Source organism: Rana temporaria, chromosome 10, assembly GCF_905171775.1.
Source record: "Rana temporaria chromosome 10, aRanTem1.1, whole genome shotgun sequence".
Classification (NCBI taxonomy): domain Eukaryota; kingdom Metazoa; phylum Chordata; class Amphibia; order Anura; family Ranidae; genus Rana; species Rana temporaria.
The window spans coordinates 91,924,420-91,937,279 of NC_053498.1; the positions used below are offsets into that span (position 1 = coordinate 91,924,420).

General features: G+C 42.8%; 1 protein-coding gene across 1 annotated transcript in view; it reads left to right on the plus strand.

The window, feature by feature from the left end:
• LMTK3 (lemur tyrosine kinase 3) overlaps nucleotides 1-12,860 on the plus strand; it is a 121,291-nt gene that overhangs the window by 47,689 nt on the left and 60,742 nt on the right. The window lies entirely within an intron of this gene.

A 12,860-nucleotide genomic window follows, 5' to 3' on the forward strand; every position in this document is an offset into this window, starting at 1 on the left:
TAGGTGAGAAAAAGACCAGGGGCTCCAGCCCAAAGGTTCAAGCCCGGTATCAGTGGGAGGGGGGGGGTGCAGAGCACTTGGCAAGGGGGGTTTAGGGTCGCTTGCAGGTTGCTGCCTGGCTTACCAGTGCCCATCAATGCTGACCACTAAACTGATCTACCTAATACCTGCACTGACCTACCTGACACCTGCACTGACCTACCTAACACATGCACTGACCTACCTGACATCTGCACTGACCTAACTGACACATGCATTAACCTAACTGACACCTGCACTGACCGACCTGACATTTCCACGTCAGACTTCAGGTCACTGCTTGACCATCTGCAGTTCAGCAATACCTGTAGTGTGCGGTGTGCCCATCCCATTCATGACCAGTGAGACAGCAGGCTGCACACTCCAGGCAGCCAAAGCCAGGTTAGGATAGCCGCCCGCGGCCCACAGCGTAAGCGCCGGATTTCATAGTGCTCACCGCAGTGTAGTTCCCGCCTCTTGGACCCGGCAGGGCCTATGATGGACTTCACACATCCCGCAGTCCCGGCATTGGACCAGTGTGACATCCATCATAAGCACTGCAGGAGGCGAGACTTATGTCACTCATTGGCCGTGCTCGGAGATGGATCGACCCCCGCTGGCTGAGTGAGACAGTCAGTATCAGTGACTGTCTGACTCTTTGCATACGGACGCTCGCCAGCACTCGACCGCTCGGATTTGGGGCCAACAATACAATTGTAAATGCCCGAGACTCAGGGCTTTTTGGGGGCACACTCAAGGCTCCAGCCCCCCTCAGCCCCCCTCCCGACACCACTGGCTTAATAAAATATCTGACTAAAATACTTCTTTACATTTTTTTTCTCCAAAGTCTTCTAGCAAGGGATGAAATTTGGATTTGCCTATGGGCAAATAGGTTAAAGTGCCCATACTGCCCTACCTAACATTTCAACTGTGATCAGTGGGATTCGAATGGGCAGTAATTGTGGCTTTGGTCAGCAAAAAGCAGTGCATACAGTATACGCATTAACTGCAATGTGAATAATAATATTATAACTAGTCTAGAGTTCACCTTTGGAAGAGTGGCTAGGACAGCCTTTCCCAACCGGGGTGCTGCGTCACCCTGGGGTGCCACCTGAGGTTGTCAGTAGTGCTACAGCAGTCTGGTAGAGAAAGGTTGTCAGATGAGACTGTAAATGGGCACCCAGGGAGCTCAGTCAGACAGACACTTAGGAGAGTAAAAGCAGTAGGAGGAAGGGGGAGGTGTCTTCCTTGGTGCTGTGCTCTCTGCCTCCCCCTACAGTGCAGTAATTGGCTGTATGAGCAAAGGTAAAGTACTGAAGTTTTTAAAAAGACTAAATAAAGATATGGATGGATGCACTCCCACAAACGATGCAATTCAATTTTAATAAAAAGGACAAGAAAAGTATAACATGATAGGTATACAGGCAGGGGAGGAACAGGTTGATGCATTTCATATGATAAACGGGCTTTGTCAAAAACCACATAGGATACAACCACCAACAACCATTTGAGATCAAACAGTCCACAAATATTATCGCATGTTATGCTTTTATTGATCTTCCTAATAAAAATGAATTGCATCGTTTGATGGGAGTGAAGCAATCCTATTGGTTTGTTTATCCTGATTTCTGCAGCAGTGACAGGGCATGCACCCTACTCTACAGATCATTTACTTGGATTGCAGCCTTGCTGGCTCACCTGGAGCAGCGGGACTTGCTTGTCTTACTCAGATAAAAAAAAAAGACTATGTGTGATGGGATGTGAATGTGTTTCTGTGTATGTGTGTTTATATGTGTATATGTATGTATGTTTTTATATGTTTGTGTGAGTTACTTTTAATCCTGTCCCCCTATTCCTGTATAATCAGAAGTGCTTTTTTTTAGGGCTTTTTCGTAATAGCAGCAAGAACTGCCACTCCTCTGAAAAGCGATTCACGCTCAGATCATTTTTCAGAGGCTTTTGACAGGTGGTAAAGAGGCAATATGTGGCCTGCTCACTGCCTATTAAACCCCCTAAAAGCAGCATCACCACACTGCAACTGCGTGCAATGCACACCGTTGTGGGGCGGTTGCAGTGCAGCCCCAATCACCTGGGGGTATACTTCCTCCTGTTGCCACAGCATGTGTACACCCCCAGCTGCTGCCTCTGCAGTGAAAGGGGAGCAGTTGGGGTAGTTAAAAGGGCTCAGCCACATGGTTCTACCACCCCAACCTCACATGTGAACGAGCCCTTGGTTCACATTTGTGCTGTTGTGTTCTGCATGTAAGGCATTCCATTTCTTTCAATTAGCTGCCCTACCCACTGAAACACAGGGAAAGAAGTCCCTGGCCCTTTTTTTAAATCGTGTGGCACCAAAAACACAGTGCATTTGCCAATGAGTGAGAGTACTGTTAAGAATTAATGGCATTCCTGCACATCTGCTAAAGAGCAGCGCATTTGTTTGCGTGTCAGGAACACATGCAATTTTGGATGCATGCACACAGTAATGTGAACCAAGCCTTAGATTGGGGTGCCTCAAAACGGAAAATAAAAGGCTGAAATAAAAAGGTTGAGAAACACTGGGCTAGGATATGGAGCAATGTCCCCTAAGGCCCCATCGGTTTGGTCCGATGGGGCAGCGGTCCATCGGTTCGGTTTTGAAGCATGTTTAGAAATGTTGGACCGAAGAAAACCAGACCGATAGCCTATACACACGGTCGGTTTGGTCCGATGAAAATGAACTTCGGTTCATTCTCATCCGACCAAACCGACCGCGTGTACAGGGCCTAAGAGGTACAGGTTTCTGTGTAGAAGCTGTAAAGGGGTAGTCTTAAGTTCTAACTCTTCAGCTGGCCAGCGCTGGGACGCAGTTGTACTGTTGGTGCGCGTGATAATAGCCCCAGTAAAGCCGGCAGGCAGCAATAAGGCTACTACATGGCTGTATGGTCATTTCCTAAAGGAGTTTCTCTAGCAGAAGAAAGTAAATTCCCACAGAAGCAGTTCACCAGTTCCAGAGATATTGCAGCTCATCCTCTGGTCACACACAGTGATTAGTCCACTCTCTGCTCTGCATCCAAGTGACTCTGTAAGTCGACACTAGTGTTGAGCAGAATATGCCATATTCGATTTCGCGATATATCTCGAATATATATTCGAATATTCGAGATATATTCGCTAAATTCGAATATTCGTGATATTTTATCGAAATTAATTGAATGCGATTTTTCGCTATTGCGAATGCGAAAATAATTGCGATTTTTTTAATAACTGCGGTAGGAGCGCTCTGATTGGCTTAGAATATTCGTGATATTTTATCGAAATATCGCAACATGCGAATGCGATATTTATTGCGCAATTTCGAGATATGCTGGAGGAGCGCTCTGATTGGCTCAGAATATTCGTGATATTTTATCGAAATATCGCAACATGCGAATGCGATATTTATTGCGCAATTTCGAGATATGCTGGAGGAGCGCTCTGATTGGCTCAGAATATTCGTGATATTTTATCGAAATATCGCAACATGCGAATGCGATATTTATTGCGCAATTTCGAGATATGCTGGAGGAGCGCTCTGATTGGCTCAGAATATTCCTGATATTTTATCGAAATATCGCAACATGCGAATGCGATATTTATTGCGCAATTTCGAGATATGCTGGAGGAGCGCTCTGATTGGCTCAGAATATTCCTGATATTTTATCGAAATATCGCAACATGCGAATGCGAAATTTATTGCAGATATTTCGAAAACTGCTGTAGCAGCACTCTGAAATCGAATATGTATGATATTTTAACCAAAATACATATTGCGATTGCGATTTTTCGATCGCGCATGCGCAATTGCGCGAACAACACGCGACCATTTCCTGGAGCCTTGCCAGTTTCCCAATATTACAGCAACATGGTGGGAAGCAATTTCACAAAGTCTGAGGAAAAGTTGCTGATTTGTGTAAGTATTTTGACCACTGTTATTTCATCATCTTCAACTGCATTTAAGTCTAGTTTAAAAGTTAGTATATATGATCAGATATTAGTATTTAACCAAAAATGTGTCTCCTGCTTTTACAAAACTACAAGTCCCAGCATGCCTGGACAGCTGCAGACACCCTGGTTGGCAAATGTGTATTTAGGCACTTTTCCTTGTTATTTAGCATAATGAATTTAAAATTTTTTTGGACATAGGACGTATGCGAACGTCCTGACTTCAGTGTCCTCAAGGCCCAAGGACGTTCGAATACATATTGCCCTTTAGATGTTGCAGAACTACAACTTCCAGCATGCCTGGGAATGCTGGCACTTCTAGTATTGTAAGTTCTGCAGGCCCACATTTTTCAGGCCTTTATGCACGGGTCTCTAAACTGTGGCACCCTAGATGCAGCAAAAGTAAAATTCTTAGCATGCACTGAAAGACCGTGGCTGATGGGAGTAGTAGTTTTGCAACAGCTGGAGGTGGACTGGTCTTGAAACCCAGAGTTAGGTAACAAACCCGTAGTGTTTTGCAACCATTCTGCCTCCAGCTGGTTATTTTCTGTTGAAAAGCCTGTGGCGTGCAAAACACAACCCAAAAACTCCACCCGGTGCAAGGAAAAATTTGCACACACCTAAAGAGTGACATCACAAAAAACTGCGACGGTTGCATACGTCAGTGGTCCTCCGAAAAGGTCCCGTCTCTGACCCCCCGGGGCGTTAGGCTCCTAGGCTCCTGACAGGGAAAAGAGTTACTGTGGTCCATACAGCCGAAGCCATATGGACCCATCTCGGTCCAAGCAGCGCAATCAACACGCGAACAACACGCGACCATTTCCTGGAGCCTTGCCAGTTTCCAACTTATGATCGCAGCGCAATCACACAGCAACATGGTTGGAAGCAATTTCACTAAGTCTGAGGAAAAGTTGCTGATTTGTGTAAGTATTTTGACCACTGTTATTTCATCATCTTCAACTGCATTTAAGTCTAGTTTAAAAGTTAGTATATATGATCAGATATTAGTATTTAACCAAAAATGTGTCTCCTGCTTTTACAAAACTACAAGTCCCAGCCCAGCCCAGCATTTAAGTCTAGTTTAAAAGTTAGTATATATGATCATATATTAGTATTTCACAAAAAATGTGTCTCCTGCTTTTACAAAACTACAAGTCCCAGCATGCCTGGACAGCTGCAGACACCCTGGTTGGCAAATGTGTATTTAGGCACTTTTCCTTGTTATTTAGCATAATGAATTTAAAAATTTTTTGGACATAGGACGTATGCGAACGTCCTGACTTCAGTGTCCTCAAGGCCCAAGGACGTTCGAATACATATTGCCCTTTAGATGTTGCAGAACTACAACTTCCAGCATGCCTGGGAATGCTGGCACTTCTAGTATTGTAAGTTCTGCAGGCCCCCATTTTTCAGGCCTTTATGCACGGGTCTCTAAACTGTGGCACCCTAAATGCAGCAAAAGTAAAATTCTTAGCATGCACTGACAGACCGTGGCTGATGGGAGTAGTAGTTTTGCAACAGCTGGAGGTGGACTGGTCTTGAAACCCAGAGTTAAGTAACAAACACGTAGTGTTTTGCAACCATTCTGCCTCCAGCTGTTTTTTCCTGTTGAAAAGCCTGTGGCGTGCAAAACACAACCCAAAAACTCCACCCGGATGCAGTGAAAAATGTGCACACACCTAAAGAGTGACATCACAAAAAACTGCGACTGGTACATACGTCAGTGGTCCTCCGAAAAAGGTCCCGTCTCTGACCCCCCGGGGCGTTAGGCTCCTGACAGGGAAAAGAGTTAGCAACGCATATCTCCCCTATACGTGTATCCTGTGTTGTTAATAATATATTCATAATTATGCAAATGATAATGGCTGCTATATTTATGCAAAAAAGGTGGCGACCGAAATGGCAGGATATAAAATCTTTCATGTTACCCCTGTCATTGATTAATAAGGCGAGAATGCTTCCAATTGTTGAATAGCATACATTTACGTCATATATCCATAAGGCTGTCAACAGAAGTATTACAATATACTTTGTTCTTCATCTTGCAGAAGTTCCTGGAAACAGGATACGATGACCTGCGGCGGCAGCCACAGAAAAGGGCTGTGGTCAGCGCCCTAATCGCTGACTTTGGCGGCCATCATGACCACAAGGCCATTGTTAAGAAATGGTCTGATCTAAAGAGGCGCCAAATGGGTAATGTCAGACGTCTTCGGGCTAAATATCATCCAGGTAAGTTATTGTTGACAGTTATGTTTTTTTTTAAAAAAGTGTATTTTGTGCGTGAACTCGAAAGAGAGAGGAGCCGGCCTGCAGGAGTTGGGAGGCCTCCCCCAGAGGCAATCTGCCACCTTTCTCCATGCCCCGGTTGGCAATGGCGGGTGTGAGGGGGTCCTCCCAACCCAACCTCGCATAGCACACCCACCAGTGGCGGGGCTGAGACCACCAAACTCAATTCACAGGTAGCCGAGAGCGGGATCCGAACCCCTAGCTGCAGAGGTGAATCAGTTGTCAGTGCAGTGGCAATCGCGTGGAGCCACCGCAGCTCCTTTGGTGACAGTTATGTAAGGTCATATGTAATTCATGTAAGGTCAGATGTTGTTAACCAAGATGCCATGTTGTGCTAACATATATCACCACCGGCCAAGGTATTCATAGTACTGTTGAAAAAAGACATGGGGCAGCAGACAGGAACACAGAAGTTATGTGGGAACATAATTTTCCCATTGCTTTGCATGGGACTTTAAAGAAAAACCCCGACCATGGCAAGTGGGGGTGGGTAAGGTTTAAACCACCTATCCTATGTTTGTGGCTGACATATAAGTAACCTGTGTGCCAAGTTTCATATAAATATCTTTAGCCATTTGTACGTGATGCTGGAACATACATACATACATACATACATACATACATACATTTATGCACACACACACGTTGAGTTTTATATATATAGATTACCACTAAATTCCTGTGTTAGGAGTGGGGTTGTTATAGTAATCCCGTGTGCTCCATCAGGCCCTTTTTTTAACATGAGATGGTCTGAACAAAACAAAGTAGACAAAAACAGCTCATTTTAACATGGTTGCATCCCAGCTCACGCTCAGTCCCCTGTAGTGCCCACAAGACCCTTTAATATAACATTGTCCCATTGGTTAACTGTCTATATAAATCAATTTGTATTCATATACAATACAGCAGAGTACACAGAATTTGCATACGTCATTAGAAAACATTTTTATAATATATGAACATTGTGTTATTATAGAAGCTCCAATGCCAGTTATCCGCGCCAAGCGCAGAAGGCGCCAGGCCGATGAGGAGGAGGAGGAGGATGCGGCAGAGGAGGATGCGGCAGAGGAGGAGATGGATGAAGAGGAGCAGCCAGGGCCCTCCCACTCCCCAACCCCAGCTCCTGCTGAGGAGCAAGCTGAGGAGATTCCCCCCCCCACCACCCCAACTTCTCAAGCGGAAGAGCAGGAGGAAGAGAGCGGTCCTGTGAGCCTCGCTCAGGAAGGTAAATATGTGCACAATGATTAATAACATTTCAACAACAAAATGTAGATATAAAAATGGACAACATATAAAGCGCACCTGTCAGATTGTAGAACCATAATATGGTATTGATGCTAGAAGTATACAGGTAGTGCATAATTATTAGGCAAGTTGTATTTTTTGAGGATTCATTTTATTATTGAACAACAACCATGTTCTCAATGAACCCCAAAAACTCATTAATATCAAAGCTGAATTTTTTTGGAAGTAGTTTTTAGTTTGTTTTTAGTGTTAGTTATTTTCGGGGGATATCTGTGTGTGCAGGTGACTACTATTACTGTGCAGAATTATTAGGCAACTTAACCAAAAAATAAATAGATACCCTTTTCAATGATTTATTTTTAACAGTGAAACCAATATAACATCTCAACATTCACAAATACACATTTCTGACATTTAAAAACAAAACAAAAACAAATCAGTGACCAATATAGCCACCTTTATTTGCAAGGACACTCGAAAGCCTGACATCCATGGATTCTGTCAGTGTTTTGATCTGTTCACCATCAACATTGCGTGCAGCAGCAACCACAGCCTCCCAGACACTGTTCAGAGAGGTGTACTGTTTTCCCTCCTTGTAAATCCCACATTTGATGATGGACCACAGGTTCTCAATGGGGTTCAGATCAGGTGAACAAGGAGGCCATGTCATTACTTTTTTTTATTTAATACCCTTTCTTGCCAGCCACGCTGTGGAGTACTTTGACACGTGTGATGGAGCATTGTCCTGCATGAAAATCATGTTTTTCTTGAAGGATGGTGACTTTTTCCTGTACCACTGCTTGAAGAAGGTCTCTTCCATAATCTGGCAGTAGGACTGGGAGTTCAGCTTGACTCCATCCTCAATCCGAAAAGGCCCCACAAGCTCATCTTTGATGATACCACCCCAAACCAGTACTCCACCACCACCTTGCTGGCGTCTGAGTCGGACTGGAGCTCCCTGCACTTTACCAATCCAGCCACGGGCTCTTCCATCTGGCCCATCAAGACTCACTCTCATTTCAGCAGTCCATAAAACCTTAGAAAAATCTTTCTTGAGATATTTATTGGCACAGTCTTGACGTTGCAGCTTGTGTGTCTTGTTCAGTGGTCATCGTCTTTCAGCCTTTCTTACCTTGGCCATGTCTCTGGGTATTGCACACCTTGTGCTTTTGGGCACCCCAGTGATGTTGCAGCTCTGAAATATGGCCAATCTTGTGGCAAGTGGCATCTTGGCAGCTGCACGCTTAACTTTTCTCAGTTCATGGGCAGTTATTTTGCACCTTTGTTTTTCCACACGCTTCTTTTGTTTGATGATCACGCTTCAGAAGCTTTGCAACTTTAAGAGTGCTGCATCCCTCTGCTAGATATCTCTCTATTTTGGACTTTTCAGAGTCTGTCAAATCCTTCTTTTGGCCCATTTTGACAAAGAAAAGGAAATTGACTAATAATTATGCACACCTGATATAGAGTGTTGATGTCATTAGACCACACACCTTCTCATTACAGAGTTGTACATTACCTAATATGCCTAATCTGTAGTAGGCTTTCGAGCCTATACAACTTGGAGTAAGACAACATGCATAAAGAGGATGATGTGGTCCAAATACTCATTTGCCTAATAATTCTGCACTCCCGGGATGTGTTAGACACATAACAAGTGTATACACATGATAATGATTGATTAATAAGCAAAAAAAAAATTTTATTTATTTGGTAACGTTATTTTAAATCCAATTTTTTTTTTTATTATATCCTAACAGTATCAGGAAAGATGAGGAGGCAGACCGCGCTGATAAAGACAACCCACCAGAGGATCCAGGCAAATCAGCGCCAGATCCGCTATCTTATTCAGCAAAATGTGCTGCTGGAGCAGCAGCAATTAAAAAATATTGAGAAGCTGGAGCGCCTTCAGAAGCTCAATCAGAGTTATATCTGAAATTATGTTTTTATTAATAAATATTATTTTTTGGAAATGTTTCATTTCTTTTTGAGATAGATTTGTAGGTTTTTCAACACATCTAACTTAACATCAAACAAATCAACATCAACACATTTAACTTCATAATAAGCAAAAACATTTTATACTATTATTTTATTTAACAGTAACCTAGGACAAACTAAAGCACACGACACAGACACGACGAACACAAAATAAACAGTTGAAAAATGAACATAACAAAAGCAACAATATATATATATATACAAAGAGAGAGAGAGGGAGAGCAAGAAAGAGAGAGAATGCAGATGAGCTCTTGCAGACAGCCCAATGGTTGCAGTATAAATGCCGCAAAACAGTGTTTAACATAAGGTTCATTGTTATAATTACACTTGCTGTTTAGATCCGGTCTGGTAGCTTGTAGCGGAGGCTGTTGGTGGATCCGCTGTGCCAGAGAGGTCATGAAGCTTTACTCAGCATGGAGGCAGCAGCAGGAGTATTAAAATATAATATAACTAGACAATGCATTTCCTGAGGAAAATGCGAGTGGGAATGCTGAATAGCTTAATTGGTGAGCCCCTTGCCAAAGACATTCACCATAACCACTACACTATCTTTAGGACACACAGCTTCTTTCTCTATCTGCAAAGTATAGCGTATGCTGACTTCCTGGTCGCCCCTCCCCCCTCAATAGGTTTCCCCTCCTCCCCAGGTCAGTGAGGAGGAATATTGCACTGAGGTCAGGAAAGTGATTTATAGAAAGAAATAACATTACAAACGCTTTTAATTCACAGATCTAATACATGATTTAAGCCTCCAAACAAAGATTAATAAATCCTCAAACGTACATGCAATTGATACAACGACTACACCGTTTGAAATACACGGCCCTTGTAAACGCATCGATATGAAATTTATGTAGATAAACTTAAAAATGTGGCCATGTCTGCGATTTAGAAAAGAGCGTCTTTGTGAGTTCTGCAGCAACATTTTTTAGATAATTTAACATGAGAGTCTATGAGACATAATTTCTGGCTGTTGCTCCAATAACTAAAACTAAAATACGTATCGCAGAATTGGTCACATTGCCATAAACCAGACAAGCATAGCTACGTTTTGATCTAAAAATTGTGTATGAAAAGTAGATCTTGTGGGCGTGAGACCAATTTGTTTCCCCTTTTTGTAAAGATATTTTTAATTACAAAGATCTCCAATGTTAAGGTCACCTGACAGACTCTAAATCCCCTCCATAGGATTACATTATAACCTATTGCATTTTTGTGAAAAATTCGCAAAACGTAAATTGCGTTTTCACCAAAAAATTGTAAACGATAACGATTTGAAAAGTCATAGCCGGATAGCTAAATATTTTGTGACCGCTTTAAAGTTTTTTCAGTGTCTGTAAGTGAAAGTATGAAGTAGCTGAAACTTTTGGCATGGCATGTGAATTCAAAGGGGAAAAGGATGTTCTCATTGACTTCAATGTTTAAAAAAAGGGTCTAAAAGCTTAAAATTTATAAAAGTGTAAAAAGTAGAAAAAAACTTGAAGAAGTCCCATCATTAGCTGAACGAGACGAACATTTTTACAGTTGAATGGTCTCAATAGTTGAAAGTATTCCGAAGTTACGCAGAACCAAAAAACTTAAGGAATAATAAGATTACTAAATTTACGGATATCAATACTGGAAATGTTTATTAAAGCATTCACACTAATTAAGATTAATACATTTACGGGTATCCATACTAGGAATGCTTATTAAAGCATTCCCACTAAGTATCACACAGGCATGATTTACAAGCAGTAGTGGTAATAGTAATACATAGCATAAAAACACTTGGGGAATACTTTACAGCATCAGTAGTGGTCATAGTAGTCAATAGTGTACCAAAAAATTGGGACACAGGTGTCTTGACTGAGCTGTAATAGTAGTAGTAGACATTGACAATACAGTGTCAAATCACTCGGGCAAGAGGTGCCATGATGAACAGCAGTCTTAATAAGAGTATATAGGGTGTGAAATAACTGCTGACATAGGTGTCTTGACTGGGCAGCAGAAGCAGCAGTAGTAGTATTAACAGTAGTAGTTGATACAGAGTCATATCACATGGGCAGGAGGTGCCATCATGAACAGCAGTAGGAATAGGAGTATATAGAGTGTCAAATAACTGCTGACATAGGTGTATTGACTGGGCAGCAGCAGCAGAAGCAGCAGTAGTATTAACAGTAGTAGTTGATACAGAGTCATATCACATGGGCAGGAGGTGCCATGATGAACAGCAGTAGGAATAGGAGTATATAGAGTGTCAAATAACTGCTGACATAGGTGTCTTGACTGGGCAGCAGCAGCAGAAGCAGCAGTAGTATTAACAGTAGTAGTTGATACAGAGTCATATCACATGGGCAGGAGGTGCCATGATGAACAGCAGTAGGAATAGGAGTATATAGAGTGTCAAATAACTGCTGACATAGGTGTCTTGACTGGGCAGCAGCAGCAGAAGCAGCAGTAGTATTAACAGTAGTAGTTGATACAGAGTCATATCACATGGGCAGGAGGTGCCATCATGAACAGCAGTAGGAATAGGAGTATATAGAGTGTCAAATAACTGCTGACATAGGTGTCTTGACTGGGCAGCAGCAGCAGAAGCAGCAGTAGTATTAACAGTAGTAGTTGATACAGAGTCATATCACATGGGCAGGAGGTGCCATCATGAACAGCAGTAGGAATAGGAGTATATAGAGTGTCAAATAACTGCTGACATAGGTGTCTTGACTGGGCAGCAGCAGCAGAAGCAGCAGTAGTATTAACAGTAGTAGTTGATACAGAGTCATATCACATGGGCAGGAGGTGCCATCATGAACAGCAGTAGGAATAGGAGTATATAGAGTGTCAAATAACTGCTGACATAGGTGTATTGACTGGGCAGCAGCAGCAGAAGCAGCAGTAGTATTAACAGTAGTAGTTGATACAGAGTCATATCACATGGGCAGGAGGTGCCATGATGAACAGCAGTAGGAATAGGAGTATATAGAGTGTCAAATAACTGCTGACATAGGTGTCTTGACTGGGCAGCAGCAGCAGAAGCAGCAGTAGTATTAACAGTAGTAGTTGATACAGAGTCATATCACATGGGCAGGAGGTGCCATCATGAACAGCAGTAGGAATAGGAGTATATAGAGTGTCAAATAACTGCTGACATAGGTGTCTTGACTGGGCAGCAGCAGCAGCAGAAGCAGCAGCAGTAGTATTAACAGTAGTAGTTGATACAGAGTCATATCACATGGGCAGGAGGTGCCATGATGAACAGCAGTAGGAATAGGAGTATATAGAGTGTCAAATAACTGCTGACATAGGTGTCTTGACTGGGCAGCAGCAGCAGCAGAAGCAGCAGCAGTAGTATTAACAGTAGTAGT